Source organism: Grammomys surdaster, unplaced genomic scaffold (genome assembly GCF_004785775.1).
Source record: "Grammomys surdaster isolate TR1022 unplaced genomic scaffold, NIH_TR_1.0 721, whole genome shotgun sequence".
Taxonomy (NCBI): Eukaryota; Metazoa; Chordata; class Mammalia; order Rodentia; family Muridae; genus Grammomys; species Grammomys surdaster.
The window spans coordinates 2,618,405-2,627,811 of NW_021605140.1; the positions used below are offsets into that span (position 1 = coordinate 2,618,405).

Below are 9,407 nucleotides of genomic sequence, written 5' to 3' on the forward strand. Positions count from 1 at the left end.
GTAAGATGTGTGTGTGAAACATTCTTGGTTAGAAAAAGCACTAGAGGAGCAGGTAGGTTCTGAGCTGTTTACAGATACTTTTTTTTTTTTTGAGACATGGTCTTATAGCTCAGGCTGACATGGGGTTCACTATATAGCCAAGAATATTAAATTTCTTATCCTTCTGCCTCTACTTCCAAGTGCTGGGAAACAGGTATGTGTGCTACTATTTCTGGTTTATGCAGTGCTGGGAGTTAAATCTAAGGTGGCTTTGTACAGGCAACACTTCAGGATACAACTGAGTTATATCTCTAGCCCTAAAATTTGTGACATAAAGCCCCTAAGATGTTCAGACTGGACTAAAGCATAAAATCTTCCTGCCTCACTCACATCCCCACTCTCTCAGAATAATGGGATCACAGGTCTGAGCACTCTGTCCAGTACATCTGACTTTAAAAAAATGTTAAACTGGGTGGTGGTAGGTGACATATGCCTTTAATCTTAGCACTCAGGAGGCAGAGGCAGGCAGATCTTTTTTGTTTGTTTTTTGTTTTTCGAGACAGGGTTTCTCTGTGTAGCCCTGGCTGTCTTGGAACTCACTCTGTAGACCAGGCTAGCCTCGAACTCTCGAACTCAGAAATCCACCTGCCTCTTTTTTTTTTTTTTTAATTTTTTCTTTCTTTTTTTTAAATTTTTATTTTATTTATTTTATTTTTTATGTTTTTTTTAACAAGCCTACAGCACCTGGTATTCCCAGGTGGTCTCCCATCCAAGTACTAACCAGGCCCAACCCTGCTTAGCTTCCCGAGATCGGGCACGTTCAGGGTGGTATGGCTGTTGAGGGCCATCGGCCACAAGTCGACCGGGTTCACCTGAAAGAGAGGCTGGGAAGGGACAGGAGGGCGGGAAGAGATGAAGCCAGGACAAAGGTTTCTGATCGAGGCTCAATGCTTTAATGTTCAGCTTTCAATTTAAAGGGGATAGCCCACCCCCACCCTCAGAGTTCCTTCTTGCTTCAGCAGGCTGGGGGTGAGCGCTGGGGGTGAGCGGAAACCATCCTGCTGGAGGTGAGAGGAATCCATAGGTAATTGCGGGCCAGAGATGTCTCAAAGCAAGCTCAGCAGGCAGTCTATTCTTCTCAGCTCATGTACCAGGCTACAGGCAGCCAGAAAGGCGCCAAGGCCAAAGCAAGCACTGCCTCCACCAAGGGCAGGAAATGTCTCCAGGCCATACCTCCAGAGTCCTGTTGTTTGGTCTATTGTGGTAAACAAGGTCTCATTTCTTAGGCCTGCTCAAGGCTGGGGGAAGGGCACAGATGGCAGATCTCTGTAGAGTTCGAGGCCAGTCTGGTCTACAGACTGAGTTCCAGGACAGTCAGGGCTACACAGAGAAACCCTGTCTTGAAGAACTAAAATAATAAAAAAAGACACCCAAAAAACTTTAAGTGTGATATTCTTTATATGTCATTTTTATATATATAAAGAAATGTGTAAATTTTTAAACTTAAAAATCAGGGACTGGAGAGGTGGCTCAGCGAGGACTGTTGCTGCAGAGTTCACTGGCCAGCACCCACATTTGGGTGACTCACAGTGATCTGTATCTCCAGCTCCAAGGAACCCAATGCCCTCTTCTGTTCTCCACAGGAGTCATACTCATGTGTGCACAAGTCCACACACAGATACACACATACTTCAGAATGTACAAATCTTCCCAAAGGAATCACGGGCTGGAGGTGTCCCTTGGCGATGGTAGAACACTGTCTGGCAAGTGCAGGGCTCTGAGCTCATCTCCAGCATCAGAAAGAGGCAAAGCAATGCGTTTGGCACTGTGCGCAGTAGAGCTCAGAATCCTCCTTGAAGTTTTCCACTGTGTCAAGGTTGTTGGTGATCCTCACATTCTCAAGGCTATGTATTTCTTGAGCAGAAATCACTTACCAATTTTATTGGTGCTTTTTCTCATAGTGTCTCTGCACAACTTTTGTGTGGAATTGTGTTGAAGAATGACCACTTTAAATTTTATTATGATACCAAACAGTCCTAAAAATGATTAATGTAAGAATTGATCTTCTCCCCCAGCATTAGGCAGCTACTTTCACTTATTTAGAATCAGTGTTGCCAATTTGGTTTGTCCATGTGTATAGCTTTTCCATTGGCTTTTTTTTTAAAAAAGATTTATTTTACTTATGAGTACACTGTAGCTGTCTTCAGACACACCAGAAGAGGGCATCAAATCTCATTACGGATGGTTGTGAGCCACCATGTGGTTGCTGGGATTTGAACTCAGGACCTCTGGAAGAACAGTCAGTGCTCTTAACCGCTGAGCCATCTCTCCAGCCCTTCCATTGGCTTTTAAGCTTTACCCTTCTTTGATTACCCACCTTTGTCAAATGTGTATATCTGAGAAGGTACATTCACTCTCACTGCTAAACTAGATTTATTATTCATCATTATTACTATCTTTATAGATGAATCACTTTATCAAAATACATAGAAAAGTGCTTGTGTGGCCAGAGAGATGACTCAGTAGGTAAGGGAGCTTGCTACTGATCAAGCCAGCTCATTCAGTCAACAGGTTCCCCAGCACAGGAGTGAGGATTAAAAATAAAAAGAAAAAAAAGACGATTAGACAAAATTGCAGCATGACCCCAGCAAGTTCTGAGTCTGAAGGTTGAGGTGGGTTTAGTTTTTCTCAATTTGTATTTAAACTATTTTAAATACATGCAAGTATTTAGGTCAGTTCTAAGTTGAGGAACTAGCAATACAATAAAGGCAAATAGTCAAGAAACAAGAAAGGCAATAAGCAAAGTCCCACGATCACTGTTTCTAAGGGCTCATCAGGATGACAAAAATATCTGAGCCTACTTCCCTGTCCTAGTCCAAAGTCATATTAATTCCTGAAGCCTACTTTTTTGTTCTAGCCTAAGACTTAGATTCCTGACTGAAATTATTCTCTGTTTTATCCTAAAATTAGATCCCAGCCTGGACTTACATCCTTGTCATGGCCGAATGTTAGATTCCTGTCTAAAGCATATTTCCTTGTCCTTAGCCAATGTCAGATTCCTGACAAGCAGGGCCAAAAGCTCTCCACATTGCCCCCCTTTGTTTTGTTTAACAAGACTGAGCCTGTCTTAGATCATTCTGACAAAAACGCCCTCCTTACCCATCAGGGAATATGCACTATCAAAAGCAATGCACTTCTGTCTTAAGTTGGTAAGGTGTTCCAGAAGGTTGCCCATCCTTGACTTGCCAGCCTGTTAAATCTGGAGGTCCATTTTTAGTTTCAAGCCATGTACTTTGGCTGCCATCATGTTGATGTTGTTAAAGATAAGCTTTAACACAATGGGCAGGAATAAAAGTATTCCCAGGACAAAAAGGGCTAGCATGATCAAGCTATACATGCCATTTTTGAAGCTTGACCAAGATGGAAATACTGACTTCAGGCCATGAATAATCTCATCAGCAGTACCTGTTGGATCAAAGCTCAGTGGAGCAGCATTCTTTAAATTCATAATCTCAGTGTGCAAAGCTAAAATATCCAGAGAGGTGTTAGAATTATGCCAAATACTCTGCAAGTGCCTTTGAACCTTTCCCCAAATATAGTGGCTTTTGTTGTAAATTTTAGAAGTAACACAAATCCATTGGTATTTGTCATGGCACTCGAGATGGCTCGTTACATTTAAACCTGAATAATAATTTGAATAATTATTCTTCTCCAATAATTTGAATAGTATCATAAAGAGCATCAATCTGTTGTTCCAAACATCTATCTAAATCCTCTTGAATACTCAGAACATTAGTAACAATTTTTTTGCTAGATGATTAACAAACGTAGCTGTCTTAACTTCTTGTGTCAACACAAAGCAATCAAAGCTGCTATGCCAACAATAATCAAGCCCACTACCCTCTTGCTTCTGCTTAAAGCCTGACTCACTTCTTCCAGTACTTGCAAGCTTTTTTCAGAATACCAAGGTTCTGCAATACTCACAGGTAATACAACAAAAGCTGGTTGATAGACCACCATAAAAGACATGCCAGGTTTCAACACATTAACACGATTTGAAATTGTACAATCAATACAACTTACATTGAATAATGTAGAAGAAATGAAAGTAATTTTAATGTGACAATTAAAAGAGCCTTAACACATGTGCTAACACCTGTTTGAAATCCAGATCCTGCCCCAGCTTTATGTATTGCTAACATCATAGCAAACTACAGCTAACTTCCAAATATGTCTCTGAAAATGTCCAGAACCAGCCTTCCAAATGAAGACTGTCATTTCCAATATTGGATTGATTTCTAGACCAGTCCATGAATGAGTCAGAATAACTGGTCACATTAAAGGAAATACAAGAGTCATTATACTTCTCTTTTTGATTCTCTGTCCCATAAGGTCTAAAAGCTTGAAGCAAGGCAGCTTGTCCAATCTGGGATATAGGCAAGCAAAGGTGGGTCGGGAACATATATCCAATACAGCTTCCCAGTCACCATTGTCAGGGCACTCTGAAAGCTCACAGGTCAGCATCATTTTTTGTCCCAGCATCAGCATGTCTCACCAATTATTCTGGCAGCTAGCACATTCCTTCAGCATCTTGTAGAAAAAAACACAAACATTCCTTCTTTTCCATATTAAATACCTGATCTGGATCATGGCATATGCCTGTAAGTGGATTCTTCCATTTCACCTAGCCATAATTATGCCTAGTTGTAGGATGCCATAGACACTCAGCAGAGAGTTCCTTGGCATCCAAATTTTAAACAAACATGATTTAAATAAACTAATGGTGTATGAGAATATAACTCCCTCTTTTTGATTTTATGAAGATACTGTTTTTAAAGTTCCATAATACTTGTTTCTTTTTCTTTCTTCTTCTTCTTCTTCTTCTTCTTTTTTTTTTTTTTTTTTTTTTGTTTTTTTGAGACAGGGTTTCTCTGTGTAGTCCTGGCTGTCCTGGAACTCACTCTGTAGACCAGGCTGGCCTCGAACTCAAGAAATCTGCCTGCCTCTGCCTCCCAAGTGCTGGGATTAAAGGCGTGCACCACCACTGCCTGGCGGTAATACCTGTTTCTTAATACCTTCCCCTTGATTAAAAGGAATCCCAGTAATAGGGTAATATTAAATTGTTGACAAGACATCTCAAATGTTTGACTGTAATAGCCAATTCGATCATTTGTTTAATCTTATTTGGAACAACCAGCATAGAAAAACAATGTAGGCAATGACTAATTACATTTTTAGTTGCTTCTCCTGTTAAAGCAGTTGCAACTAGAAAGCCTGAAAATGTGTCAATAGTCACATGTACATATTTTAATTTTCCAAAATCAGAAATATGAGTAACATCTATTTGCCATAATTGATTAAGTCCTCAAGGATTAACACCATTATGTGGTCCAGGAAGAAGTTGAGGACATTGAGGACAAGTCTTTAAATTTGACTTGCACATTCTCTAGAAATATTAAATTATTGTCTCAAGCTATTACTATTTTGATGATGTAAAGAATGAGGTTGTTTGGCTAACTGTTCCTGTACAAGGCCTATAACCTTCCTGGTATACAAATCTGCTGTGGCATTGACCAAAGGGGTCCAAGCAATCCAGTATGGGCTCGTAAATGTCCTATAAAGTCAAGGAGCAGTGCATTCTCTTAAACTGAGTTGCAGTTGCATACATAATTGCAAAATTTGAGAAGTAGCAGTATCTAAAAAAAGGAACAATTTCTAACAATTGTAAACCATAAGCTATCTATTGGCTAACTATACACATTAAAAGCTTGGTTTTTCAACATTTCAAAAACAGTAACTACAGCACGTAGTTCAAATATTTGTGCTGAAGCAGAGGGAAACTCACGAGGATGAACATGTGATCCAATTACATATGCTGCCTTCCCATTAGATGGGGCATCTGTAAACGCAGTAAGCGCATTCTCTATGGGCTGCATGTGTAAATTTACAGGAAATACAAAAGCATGCATAGAGGAAAACTGTAACAACTTGTCTTTTGGATAATGATTATCAATTTTGCCTGAAAAGTTTGCACATGCAATAGGCCAAATATCAGTCTTCTGCAATAACCAATTTAAATTGCTGTTTGAAATAAGGAATAAATATTTCATCAGGTTCTTTCCCAAAATATTTTCTTCATTTTACTCTACAATTCTGTATTAACAAAGCTAAAGTTTCACAATAGGGTGTTAAAACTTTACTTGGAGATGAAGGAAGATGAATCCACATTAATGGTCCCTTTTGCCAAAGGACTGCTGTGGGCGCATGAGCTGTAGCAAGGATGCAAGCAGCCAACAATTGATTATAGTCTATATAATGTATCTGCTGTTGGCTAATAGCTTCCTCCACCTTCTGCAAAGTTATTTCCCTTACCAGCTTCTCAGGTGGACCCCCGAGTTTGGGAGTCCAGAACCCTTCTGTTGCTAAACATCATTCTCCCGTTTTCGTCCAGTTACTGGACTCTACCAGGTACATCTGCCAAGCCCAATACCCTCTTTCTCTCCAGAGCCTCAGGGGACTTAAGCCTATCATTGCTGACCTCTTAAGGAAAAAACTCCTTTGACCTACCTCTTCCCCTTTTAACACCCCTATACTGTCAGTTAAGAAACCTAATGGTACCTATCGATTGGTTCAAGATCTCAGGCGCATTAACTCTGCAGTGGTTCCCCTCCATCCTATCGTAGCTAACCCTTATACGCTTTTCTCTACTATCCCCTCAGGGACTTCTCATTTTTCAGTCCTAGATCTCAAGGATGCATTTTTCTCTATCCCTCTAGACACCCAGTCACAGGACATATTTGCCTTTACCTGGACAGATCCTGACACCCACTTTTTCTACCCAACTTACCTGGACTGTTCTACCTCAGGGATTCCAGGAAAGCCCACATCTGACTTAATCTCTTAATCTCTTCTGACTTAATCTCTTTATCTCTCCTTAGATCTAAGATTGTACTTTACATAGATGATATTCTTCTCTGTACCCCCCACCCCCCAAAATTAGCCAAGCTGACACAGCTGCTCTTCTAAATTTCCTTTCCAGTTCGGGGCTACAGGGTCTCACCTTCTAAAGTCCAACTGTCCACTCCTCAAGTCACCTATTTGGGACTAGAAATTACCCCAACCCACACCTATTACCTTAGATAGAAAGAACCTGATTCAGTCTCTAACTGTTCCTTCTACAAAGGAAGAGATTTTATTATTCCTAGGAATGGCTAGCTTTTTATATTACTGGATTCTTTCCTTTTCCCTACTTTCTCGTCCCTTACATGAAGCAGCATTAGGGCCTACCCACGAACCTCTTCTCAAACCTGTCACTAAGCCCTTCCAAAGGCTCGAACAGGCTCTCCTTAAGGCCCCAGCCTTACATCTCCCGGACTTGACTCGTCCTTTTTCCCTCTACATAACTGAAAAAGAGGGATTTGCCCTTGGAGCCTTAGGTCACCAACTGGGACCATCTTTTGCACCCATAACATACTTGTCAAAAAGACTAGATCCAACCATCCAGGGATGGGCACCTTGTATTTGTACCTTAGCAGCTGCTGAACTCCTTATTTGAGAATCAAAGAAACTAACCCTGAGATCACCTATAGCTGTCCTGTCCTTTCTTCTCACAACCTGTCACAGCTCCTAACTTATAAAGGCTTACAGACTCTACCTCCCTGCAGGGTTCTTTCTCTTCAGGTAGCCCTAATAGTAGACTCCACTCTCACCTTTCAATCATGCCCACCTCTTAATATTTCCAATCTTCTTCCCTGACCTAACACTGACTACTCTCTATCTCACTCCTGTACTGAAACCTTAGAAGAACTATTGCCTCATCCTTCACACATACAGGAGGGCACATTGCCTCAAGCCACCTTTACCTGGTATACAGATGGAAGCTCCTTTCTTCATGAAGGGGTCAGGAAAGCTGGCTATGCCATAGTGTCAGACATCAGGGTGGTGGAGGCACAGGCCCTTTCTGCTCATATCACCAACCCTTTCATCCTAACAGCCAAGTGCTGTCTTATTTCTTTAAGACCCACCTACAGCCTACTCCTGAGAACTTAAGTTTCCTAAAATCTATCACTGCTTCTTGCAAAATCTGTCAGATGTCAGATCCCAACTCAAGGTATCATAGCACCCCTTTTCCTACCCATCAGGCTAGAAGTTCCCTTCCTGGAACTGACTGGCAACTTGACTTTACCCACATATCTGCTGTAAAATGTGTCAAGTACCTCCTGGTCTTGGTGGACACCTTCTCAGGCTGGGTAGAGGCTTTTACTAACAAAAAGGCTCAGACAGTCTCTGATCTCCTCCTCAGAGAGATCATCCCCTGTTTTGGTGTCTCTGCCTCCCTCCAGTCAGACAACGGGCCTGAATTCACTTCCCAAGTTTCTCAGACTCTATCTAAGGCCCTAGACATCCCCTGGCATTTTCATATCTCCTATCATCCTCAATCTTCAGGTAAGGTAGAGAGAACCAACTGCTCTTTAAAAACCATTCTTGTCAAGCTGTCACAGGAACTTCACCTTGACTGGGTAAAACTCCTACTTCGGACTCTTTTCATGCTAGGAGCCCTTCCCAAGCGACCTCTCCTCATTTCACCTTTTGAACTCATGTATGGATGTCCAGTCCTAACTCCTGGTCTTTCACCTAAATGTTTCCTCTCCCTCTCTGCCTGAGACCTGTAAAGTGAGTGCTAGTGGTGCCTTCTGCTACAAAAACAACTAACATGAATGTTGTTGTGATATGGGACATGCTTGCTTTTCCTTGCCCACTCAGACTCTAGCCGCCAGAGTCACTGGGCAGTGACTTCAGACTTCCGGAGCTAGCAGGAGGTCTCGCCTTGCTGCCGCGGCCGCCCAACCCCCCACTAACCATGAGATCCAGCTTTCTTATTCTGGTCCTAGCCAAATGTTTCTTTGCTAATACAAAAATGTGCTTTTCTCTACCTACACAACTTGCCAAAGTTACTTAAGACAGGATAGGAAAGGCTCTGTCTTGATAGATTTTTACTACTGCTATTAAATTCTATTCAGTTACAACCAATCCTTATGGCTCTCAATCTTGTCAGAAGTCTGCTGATAGTATTTTTTAAGCTTATGGCTGACAGAATTCCCAAAGCCTCTAGCAGTTAACCCAAGATGGTTTCAGAAGACTTGGATACCTGATACCTAGAAGATACAGCCTAGATTGTATGTGATGATATGGTCACTAACAAACGCAGTGGGCTAGACTGGATGCTCTGAGTCAAATGACTTGGCTACACCAAGGTAAGTCATTTCTCATGTCACGCATATCCGTTCCACAGAGAAAAAGCCCTGTGTTTTCTGAGCTTGGAAGCCAAACTGACTTCTCCCAAGAGACTATGGAAACCATGGGAACTGTTGGCTACTGGACTCTGTCACTTTTTAAAAATAATATATAACTGGTAGATTGTTGTTTAC

General features: G+C 41.5%; 1 pseudogene; it reads right to left on the minus strand.

Annotated features, from left to right (window-relative positions):
* Window positions 1–711: 711 nt before the first annotated feature.
* Window positions 712–821, minus strand: LOC114633617 (annotated as a pseudogene).
* Between the last annotated feature and the right edge of the window lie 8,586 nt (window positions 822–9,407).